The sequence below is a fragment of the Solanum stenotomum genome, chromosome 9, assembly GCF_019186545.1.
Source record: "Solanum stenotomum isolate F172 chromosome 9, ASM1918654v1, whole genome shotgun sequence".
NCBI classification, from domain to species: domain Eukaryota; kingdom Viridiplantae; phylum Streptophyta; class Magnoliopsida; order Solanales; family Solanaceae; genus Solanum; species Solanum stenotomum.
Window position 1 is genome coordinate 53,136,022 of NC_064290.1, and position 11,831 is coordinate 53,147,852.

The following is an 11,831-nucleotide window of genomic DNA, read 5'->3' on the forward strand; positions in this document are numbered from 1 at the left end:
TGCCACTTCATCAACATGTGAGTACTAAACCCTATTTTTCTTTTTTAATAATGTCGATGTTCGATCAGCTTATGCACACTTTAAACTATTCTATTGATATTTGTTATTTTTCACTAACACATATATTAGGTAAAATCTTCGACAATTTTGGCTCTTGTGCTTGCTTAAAACTTATGATGTAAATTTCAACTCTGATTCACAAGTACAATGAATGACTTAGTTACACATATGTTCTTGATATACATCATGATAAGAAAATAGAGTACAATGGAAGAAACAAATAATTCTATATACACTATATCAATTAATAATTAGTTGGAATTAAGGTTTAATTATATATATAGATACATCTATTTTAAGTTTAACGTCCATTAGAAACATCGGTAGAAAATATGTATAGAAACCTAGGTGGTAGAAACATAGTGTATTTGTTGTTTTGTTTTTTGTATATCCATTCTCAACCCTAATTAAACCTACTTATCCGACTAATTTGCCAATTGTCAACTAATTAAGATCTAATTAGTCATGATTATTGACTAAGTAAGAGTCAAATCATATTAAATTATGTAGTTTCTTTACTGTTAAACTATGTTTGGAAGAGAAAATTAAACAACTTTGATAAAGGACTAATATATACATACAAAAAGAGAAATTTGATAGAATTCAATCAAGTTGATGAAGGTAATTGAAATTTGTCACGAGAATTTAAATTTGCACTTACAAATCAATTCTTGCAAGTTGTATAAATTGGTTGGAATTATTACTCTTTATTATCTCCTTAGTCAATATATATAATTGAAATTACCTACCAATTCATCGCCAATCTGTTGCTAAATTACTCGTAACCTAATATAATTGAAAATACCTATAAACTTCGTCGTCAATCTATCGCTAAATAACTCGTAACCTAATAAGATTTTATGATAATACATCGCTAAATAGAATTAAAGATAACAATTTTAATATTTAGCTATAAAATTTATCCCACGTGAATTCATATTTTTCAAAAAGTAGCTTATCTTGATCATAACCTCAATGTATTTTGTGACTATATATATAGTACAATTTTTAAAACGATATTATGTTGAGTGAAGTTGGTGATGATTATTTAGTTTGTAACTAACATTTTGAAATTGAGTAATGAGAATGGAACAAAATATGTCATATTAGAAGCGATGTTTCTAGAAATGTATTTTGTAATGTACGAATTTAAATTTAATTGAATCTTAATACGAACTGAATGCGAAAATTAAAAAGTAAATAAATTGAAACGTGCCAACTACTTACATTTTAAAACCATTTAATTATTTTATAGACTACACATTTATAATATTTTTTGTTGTTCAACCAAATAAAAAGCAGGAAAACATTCTTTTTTTTTAAAAAAAAAAAAAACATTTTCATGACGATGTTTTCACAAAAATGACATGCCATCAACTAAACATATTTAATATTTTCTTTTGTCAATTACTTAATAAAAATTATCGATAGGACATCGTGCAAGGCACACCAATTGATGATGACTTTTTTAATACTCCTTCAATTTCAAAATATTTCATTTGTTCACTTTTATTTTTTACGTTTCATTCATCGAAACGACATCTTAGTGAACATAAATAAATTCTTAAAGCTTAGTAAAGTTAATGCATACAATTAATTTTAAAAAATATCATATTTTAAGCATGGCTAGCTTATAAATATGCATAAAAGTTTTTTCAAATTATAAAGTCAAAGTGTCTAATATGAATTACTTATAATTTATTATACGTACAGGAGTTCATTTAAAATATGCCATAATATGAGTGCCTAAATATTACCGATAAATTTTAGTATTACATGAATTTATGTGAAATAAACCATTTAAACATTTCAATGTTATATATATACACTCGGTCCACAAACACTGTAAAAGAAATATCACAACTTCATTTTTCTTCAACGTACAATCATTTACATTTGAGTAATTAATTCAAGGGAAAAAGGCTCAAATATGCCATCGAACTATCAGAAAAGGCTCATTTATGTCGTCCGTTAAAAGTTTGGCTCATCTATGCCATTACCGTTTAAGAAAAGGCTCATTCATGCCATTATTTTTTAACGGTGTGATTTTGCAAAACCATTTTTTACACGTGGCCAATTATAATTCGGCCACGTCATTATTATTTTTATAATAAAAATTCAAAATTCTGAACAAACATTTTTTGCAAAATCATTTTTTACACGTGGCCAATTATAATTCGGCCACGTCATTATTATTTTTATAATAAAAAATCAAAATTCTGAAAAAAATAATGACGTGGCCGAATTATAATTGGCCACGTGTAAAAAATGGTTTTGCAAAATCACCGTTAAAAAATAATGGCATGAATGAGCCTTTTCTTAAACGGTAATGGCATAGATAAGCCAAACTTTTAACGGATGGCATAAATGAGCCTTTTCTGAAAGTTCGATGGCATATTTGAGCCTTTTCCCTTAATTCAAATGTAAGTGATTACCCCTCCGTTAATTTTTACTTGTTCATTTTAAATTTTACACGTTTTGCAAGAAATAAAATTAATATGAGAATATTCATATAATGTTTTTATTAATTGACGAATAATATTGCGTCTTGATAAACAATTTAGGAATAAGTAATTAATGTAGAGAATAAAATAGAAAAATAATAATGTTTTTTTCTTGATATGATTAAAGTAATATATATATATATATATATATATATATATATATATTTTAGGTATATGGGAAGGGTTTTTCAAGTTTTCAACGACATGACGTTTTTTTAAAAGATATAATATTTATCTTTTATTGATATTATAAAAGTAAGGGATAAGGGTCTGAAAAATATCCAACTTTGGTTGAATTTGCTGTTGCGATACTAAACTTTCATGAGGACCTATTACCTCTCTGGACTATTTAATACCGTATTTTAAACATATATATTTGCCCATGTGGACATAAAAAACAATGCAAAATTATAAATAGTAATGTGTCCACGTGGGCACATATATACCTTTAAAATACACTATTAAATAGTTCAGGGGTAAAAATACGGTATTACACAATCTAGGGAGGTAATAGGTCCTCATGAAAGTTTAGTATCGCAACAGCAAAACCGATCAAAGTTGGGGTATTTTTCAGACACTTATCCCTAAAAGTAATAAATGAAATAAATATATTTTAAAAATAGTGGACAAATAAAATTAAACGTAAGGGGTAATATAGTAATTTCAACAATAAATAAGAAAACACAAAATATTACTCATAAATCACATTCGGTGAATGCGTTTTATGTCTTTCATTCTAAGCTCTTTCTATTTAGGTATTTGAGAAGGATTTTTTCAAGTTTTCAACGACATGACGATTTTTAAAAAAATAAATAATTATCTTTTCTTGATATTATAAAAGTAATAAATGAAATAAATAAATATATTTTAAAAGTAGTGGACAAATAAAATTAAACGGAAGGGCTAATATAGTAATTTCAACAAAAAATAAGAAGACACGAAATTTTACTCATAAATCGCATTCACTGAATCCGTTTTATGCTTTTCATTCTCTGCTCTTTCTATTTTGGTATCTGAGAAGAGTTTTTCAAGTTTCAACGACATGGCGTTTTTTTAAAAAGATTAAATATTTATCTTTTCTTGATATTATAAGAATAATAAATGAAATAAATAAATATATTTTAAAAGTAGTGGACAAATAAAATTAAACGGAAGGGGTAATATATTCATTTCAACAATAAATAAGAAAGACACAAAATTTTACTCATTAATCACATTCACTGAATGCGTTTTATGTCTTTCATTCTCAGCTCTTTCTATTTAGGTATCTGAGAAGGATTTTTCAAGTTTTCAACGACATGACATTTTTTTAAAGATAAAATATTTATCTTTTATTGATTATAAAAGTAATAAATTAAATAAATTTATTTTAAAAATAGTGAAGAATAAAATTAAACGGAAGGAGTAATATAGTAATTTCAATAATAAATAAGAAGACACAAAATTTTACTCATAAATCACACTCGTTGAATGTGTTTTATGTCTTTCATTCTCAGCTTTCTATTTAGGTATTTGAGAAGAGTTGTTTATCATGTTTTCAACGACATAATGATTTTTTTAAGAAAATAATAATTATTTTTTCTTGAAATTATAAAAGTAATAAATGAAATAAATAAATATATTATAAAAATAGTGGACAAATAAGATTAAACGAAAGGAGTAATATAGTAATTTCAACAATTAATAAAAAGACAAAGAATTTTACTCATAAATCGCATTCACTAAATGCGTTTTATTCCTTTCATTCTCAACTCTTTCTATTTGGGTATCTGGGAAGGGTTTTTCAAGTTTTCAATGACATAACTTTTTTTTAAAGATAAAATATTTATCTTTTATTGATATTATAAAAGTAATAAATGAAATAAATAAATATATTTTAAAAATAATGGACAAATAAAATTAAACAGAACGGTAATATAGTAATTTCAATAATAAACAAGAATACACAAAATGTTACTCAAAATCGCACTCAATGAATGCATTTTATGCCTTTCATTCTCAGCTCTTTCTACTTAGGTAGGTTTTTTCAAGTCTTCAACGACATGACATTTTTTTAAAAAATAAAACAATTATCTTTTCTTGATATTATAAAACTAATAAAAGTAATAAATAAATATATTACAAAAATAGTGGACAAATAAAACTAAAAGGAAGGGGTAAAATAGTAATTTCAACAATTAATAAAAAGACATAGAATTTTACTCCTCAATCGCATTCACTGATGCATTTTATGCCTTTCGTTCTTAGCTCTTTCTATTTTGCTATCTGAGAAAGATTTTCAAGTTTCAACGACATGACGTTTTTTTTAAAAGACAAAATATTTATATTTTCTTGATATTATAAAAGTAATAAATGAAATAAATAAATAAATTTTAAAAATAGAAGACAAATAAAATTAAACGAAAGGGGTAATATAGTAATTTCAACAATTAATAAGAAGACATAAATTTTTACTCATAAATCGCATTCAGTGAATGCATTTTATGCCTATCATTCTCAGCTCTTTTTATTTAGGTATATGAGAATGGTTTTTCAAGTTTTCAATGACATGACATTTTTTTAAAAGATAAAATATTTATCTTTTATTGAGATTATAGAACTAATAAAGAAATAAATATATTTTTAAAATAGTGGACAAATAAAATTAAACGTAAGGGGTAATATAGTAATTTCAACAATAAATAAGAAGACACAAAATATTACTCATAAATTGCATTCAGTGAATGCGTTTTATGCCTTTCATTCTAACCTTTTTCTATTTAGGTATTTGAGAAGGGTTTTTTCAAGTTGTCAACGACATCACAATTTTTAAAAAAATAAAATAATCATCTTTTCTTGATATTATAAAAGTAATAAATGAAATAAATAAACATATTTAAAAAATAGTGGATAAATAAAATTAAATGGAAGAGGTAATATAGTAATTTCAACAAAAAATAAGAAGACATAAAATTTTACTCATAAATCGCATTCACTGAATTCGTTTTACGCCTTTCATTCTCATCTCTTTCTATTTGGGTATCTAAGAAGGGGTTTTTCAAGTTTCAACGACATGGTTTTTTAAAAAAAGATAAAACATTTACCTTTTCTTGATATTATAAAAGTAATAAATGAATTAAATAAATATAGTTTAGAAATAGTGGATAAAATTAAACGGAAGGGGTAATATAGTAATTTCAACAATTAATAAGAAGACACAAAATTTTACTCATAAATCGCAGTCACTGAATTCGTTTATGTCTTTCATTCTCAGCTCTTTCTGTTTAGGTATATGAAAAGGGTTTTCAAGTTTTCAATGATATAACGTTTTTTTAAAAAGATAAAATATTTATCTTTTATTGTTATTATAAAAGTAATAAATGAAATATATTTTAAAAATAGCGGACAAATAAAATTAAGCAAAAGGGTAATATAGTAATTTCAACAATAAATAAGAATACACAAAATTTTACTCATAAATCGCATCCGATGAATGCGTTTTATGCCTTTCATTCTCAACTCTTTCTATTTAGATATCTAAGAAAGGTTTTTTTTCAAGTCTTCAACGACATGACGATTTTTTTTTAAATAAAATATTTATCTTTTATTATAAAAGATAAATGAAATAAATAAATATATTATAAAATTAGTCGACAAATAAAATTAAACATAAGGGGTAATATAGTAATTTCAACAATAGACACAGAATTATACTCATAAATCGCATTCATTGAATGTGTTTTATGTCTTTCATTCTTTGCTCTTTCTATTTTGGTGTCTGAGAAGAATTTCAAGTTTCAACGACATGGCGTTTTTTTTAAAAGATAAAATATTTATCTTTTCTTGATATTATAAAAGTAATAAATGAAATAAATAAATATATTTTAAAAATAGTGGACAAATAAAATTAAACAGAAGGGGTAATATAGTAATTTCAATAATAAATAAGAAGACACAGAATTTTACTCATAAATCGCATTCACTGAATGTGTTTTATGCCTTTCAATCTCAGCTCTTTCTATTTTGATATCTGAGAAGGATTTTTCAAGTTTCAACAATATGACATTTTTTAAAAAAGATAAAATATTTATCTTTTCTTGATATTATAAAAGTAATAAATGAAATAAATAAATATATTTTAAAAAATAGTGGACAAATAAAATTAAACGAAGGAATATTATAGTAATTTAAACAATTAATAAGAATACACGAAATTTTACTCATAAATCGCATTCGGTGAATGCGTTTTATGCCTTTCATTCTCAGCTCTTTCTATTTTGGTGTCTGAGAAAGGTTTTTTCAAGTTTTCAACGACATGACAGTTTTTAAAAAGATAAAAAAATAAAATTTTGGGTCTAGAAAAGAAAAATAAATGAGATGGTTTACCATCTCGAGAATCGAATATTCACCGATAAGGTGAAATTATAGCTAATCAATTGAAATACTAAGATTCTCAGAGGCGTATTAAGGATTTTGAGAGGATTAGAAAAAGTTGATCTAAGATATAAATTATACAAGTTTGATCTTTAAATTCCTATCACGAAATAGTCAAACCCATTGATTGTATGATATATAATCCAATACTAATAGTTGAGTTTTAATATACACATTGATTTAATTATATAAAAAAAAATTATTACAGTGCTAAAAATATTATAAAGTTTCAATGTGACGGATTTATTTTTATTGAAAGATTATAGTATAAAAAAATATAATAAAACGCCATAAGTACTATCAATAACCACTTAGAATGTTACATGATTTTAGAAAGACAAAAAATAAGAAGGATATAAAATTTAAATTTCAAATCTTCTACCTAGAGATGTAGCTAATCATTATAATTTATAGCATGTATATGATATTTCAAGTATGGGATCACACATCTTTATTTGAATATTTTAAAAAAATATAACACCAGTATATACATGATCTTGGGAGGAGAACACATGTTCACGTGAACCCCTCCAGATACGTCATACTAATTGATGAATAGTTTAAGTCTTGAAAAATAAGCAATTAATGTTGAGTATAAAATAGAAAAAATAATTATCTTTTCTTAATACAATGATAAGTAAAAAAGAAATCTTAGAATAGTAGTCAAATTAAATAGAACGGAGAGTAATACAATAAATTCGAAAATAAATAAGGAAAAAAATGTCATTCGTAAATCGCATTCTTTCTCAACACTTTCTACTAAAATAAAGTAGGACAAACCACATAAATCCCACTAGTTTAGGTCTTAATTATTAAGATTCCCAATAGTTTCAAATATTACTTCATGTACCATATTTTATGCTTAGGATACGTGAGTCTGAATCCATGAGATACATGTATCTGCCGAATTTTAAAATTGAGATACAAAATTTATTTATTTAAATTAATTGTTTGGAACTAATTTCCTCAATTAGAGGAGTAATTGAGGATTTTCAAAATACATAGATAATTAATTTTATTTTATTATTCTTTAAAATAGTAAATTCATTAATATTATTAATATAAGATAAAAACATGTATATCTTGGTAATGCAATTTGATTAATTTCAAATTATTACTCTTAAAATAATAAATTCATTAATTTGATGTATCTATTATCAATATATAATGTATCCAACAAACTAAACACTTAGATACATGAGTGTCCTGCAAGTACATTCATATGTATCACAGAAGTATCTAGCATTAATTTCATGTATTTGTTGTAGGTATCTAGTATTGATTTTTATGTGTATATATATATATAATATATATATATATATATATATATATTAATTTCATGTATCTTTTATATGTATCTAGTATTAATTTGATGTATCAAGTATCAATTGCATATGTTATATCCAAAAACATGTATCTCGAATACATAGTAAGCATATACATCTAATTATGTGTATTTAAATTTCATACGTTATATCCAAAAACATGTATCTCGAATACATAATAAGCATATACATTTAATTATGTGTATCTAAATATGAAATGTAGCTGAAACACATCAATTTAGGAACAAATTACAACTGTAGAGTATCTGTCGTATCAATATCATCGTGTTGTTAAAAATCATGTATCCGAAATTTAATGGTGGATACATATACATGGCCAGACACCCCATTACTAAAAATACAACTCAGATCTTAATCAAGATTACTACTTATTGGATACACATGTTTCAAGGGCTGTATCAAAGTAATATTGATACTACCAAATCCATGTCACGGTAACCAAAGAAAGCCTTAGAAGAACACCAACAAACAAAGACTCTCTACAATACTCTCTTTGATCCTTTTGCGTTGTGGTATAACATAATCAAAACTAAGATCCATTTCTTCCGGAGACAAACAATCAAGACACTCCGAATTAAAGTTTTCTCTGTAGCAGTACTTTGATTTGATCTAGTTATAAATGAACAATACAAAATAATATTTGAGTTCAGGAGAATTTGTCGGCCATGGTGATGATATCTTGAGAAGAAGAGAGTAGATTAGCTATTGTTGGAATGAAATTGTACGATGAAATTCTTGAATCATAAAGGAGGAGACATAATTGAGTGATAAATATGGAAGGGGAGAATTAAGAGATAGTGGTTGATTTGGAGTGAAAGAGTTAATTAAGCAGATAATTAATCAATCCTAGTTTTAAGTTATGTAGGTATCTAATAATCTAATTGTATCTTCAAATAATATATTAATATATGGTATAAAATATTAAAAGTGGTAATATATGTAATTGTTTGAAAGTAAAGATAATATTAGTATATATAGTAGTGATGTATATCTAATAAGGTAGTTATCCAATAAAGTAAGATGTTATTCAAGCTTGTTATGTTGTGATTGGGCCCAAAGATTTAGCCCATGTTTTTGGAATGGAAAACATCAATAAAATTGTTTTAGTGAGATATGAATCTAATAGATATCAAACTATAATTTGTTCCTATTGGGCCCAGAATACATGATAAAGTGTATTTGTTATACGTTTTTAATTTATATTTTGAAAAAAAATTCTATAGATATTCACAAACGTTCATTATGTAGCTAGTCACGTTGTACACAATAGTGAATATTGAAACATGCATGAACTTTTACGTCTTAGTGAAGTTGATGCGTATAATTAAAGAAACAATCACAACATCTTTCTCCCTCTACGTACAATGTATTTATATCTGATGAATTAATGCAAAATGTAACTGATCAATAAATAAACTTTAAAAATAAATAAGAAAATAACAACCCATTATTGTGAACATTACTCTTGATCACCTAAATAGCATAGTTAAAAAAATATGGCAAGGTTTTGTGGCTTCTCCACCATGGCGGCAATGTTGGTTATTATTAGTGGGGCCCTTACGTCGGGCCGGGCCTGTTGCCATGACAACCCCGTTGTCCAACCGCTCAAGCCCCACCGTCATCTCTACCACACAAGTATCGCTACTCCTGATGGGTTGTTTCTTAAGGGATTATCGCAGAAAACTAAAGATTTTGTAGATAATTGTACTAACAACATTTCACAACCTTGTGGTCCAGAGATCGTTACGACCCTATTTAAGTATAAAAATATCACATCCAATTGTTGTAATGAGCTCGTTCAAAGTGGTCTAGAATGTCATGCCACTTTGGTTAAACTTCTCATTCGTTTGCCACAATATGAGAAGAAATCTAAATCAATTTTGGCAAATAGCATTAAAGTTTTTGATAGTTGTGTAGACACTATCTTCAAAAAAATCCTTACTGAAAAATTGGTTTAGTTATTTCTTGAAAAAAATAATACCATTTTAATATCTCAATACGATAAATTATGAATTTAACTTCTGTAATTTTCGATTAAGAATATTTAATCTTCAATCAAATGATATATATACATTTTCTTTTTGATTTCTTTGATGGTAAGTCTTCAAAATATAATGAATTGTGAAGTGTTAAACCATTTATAAAAGTTAATCAAACCATAATTATTTTCGATTTTTCTGATTCGATTTTATTGATTTTTTGGGCATAATTTAATCCAATTCAATCAATTATAGAAAACTATTTTAAAAAATGAATGTATGTTAAACATGAATTCAACAATGAAATTTTATTTATAATATATTGATATGTTATTATGTGAGACAATTTCTAGGTGATACATGATAATTATACATTTTCATTAATCTACCATACGTTTATACTAGTACGTACTTTCGAGTCTAATCAAATTATAATAACTTAAAAGAATAAATACATATTTAATTTAGACGCCAAAAGTCATCCTTAATTTATTTAAAAGGTGTATGAGCCTAGAAAATTCGATTAATCTTGTAATAAAATAAATATATTTATATATCGCTCGCTTAATCTTGTGATTAAATAAATGTATTTATATATCACTTTAGTTCAATATTTTTCTTATTCAATATCAAACCAAATTAATTATACATGGTTTTAAATCAATATGATTAGATATTTTGGTTTGGTCCGATAATTCGATTTCCTTTCAATACTTCCTAATCGTGACACCTATTCTTTTCCCTAAATTTCTCCTTCAATTAGACCGACCCTATCGCGACTCAATAAACATTTAACAAATAATCTCTATTTATTTGTTTTTTTGACATAGGATAAATAAGAGTGGTGCCATACCACAGTTACTATAGCTACTTTTAGAAAATAAAAGTTTGTAAAAAGAAAAACTAACGCTCTATATTCAATAGTGTAGCATTAATATTCTATCCATAATTTAATTGTAACTTAAAAGTTCATTAATTAATAACCAAATGTTATTCAAAGTCATAAATATAACATTGTTATAACATAAAAATAAATAATCTCAATTCACTCTATATAAATATCAACTTTTTTTGTGGGTAATAAAATACAAATCAAATCAACATCACAACACACGCAAAAAAAATAAAAATGGCAAGACTCAATATCCTCTCATCCTTTATAACAATTTTGATAATTTCTAGTGCAATTCCTTCACTTTGCAAATCCCATCATCACAAAAATCACCCTCCACCAACAATTCCACCTTCACAAAAAGAAGAAAATGCACATGAAAAATACATAAATAGTTTACCAAAAAAGTTGTTAGAATATTTAGAGAATTGTACCAAGTATTTGCCTAATAATTGTGGTATAAAAGTTCTAAATGCCACACTTCATGACAAGGAAGATATTGACAAGAAATGTTGTCATGATCTTGTTGGAATGGGACTAAAGTGTTACAAAACTTTGATAAAAGTTTATATTGGTTTGCCTGAGGTTAAAGATAAGATTGATTCTAAGGTTGTTAAGTCTAATGTTAGCAAAGTTT

At 25.6% G+C, this 11,831-nt stretch overlaps 1 protein-coding gene across 1 annotated transcript in view; it reads right to left on the reverse strand.

Annotated features, from left to right (window-relative positions):
* LOC125876066 (defensin-like protein) overlaps positions 1-11,831 on the reverse strand; it is a 235,779-nt gene that overhangs the window by 185,802 nt on the left and 38,146 nt on the right. The window lies entirely within an intron of this gene.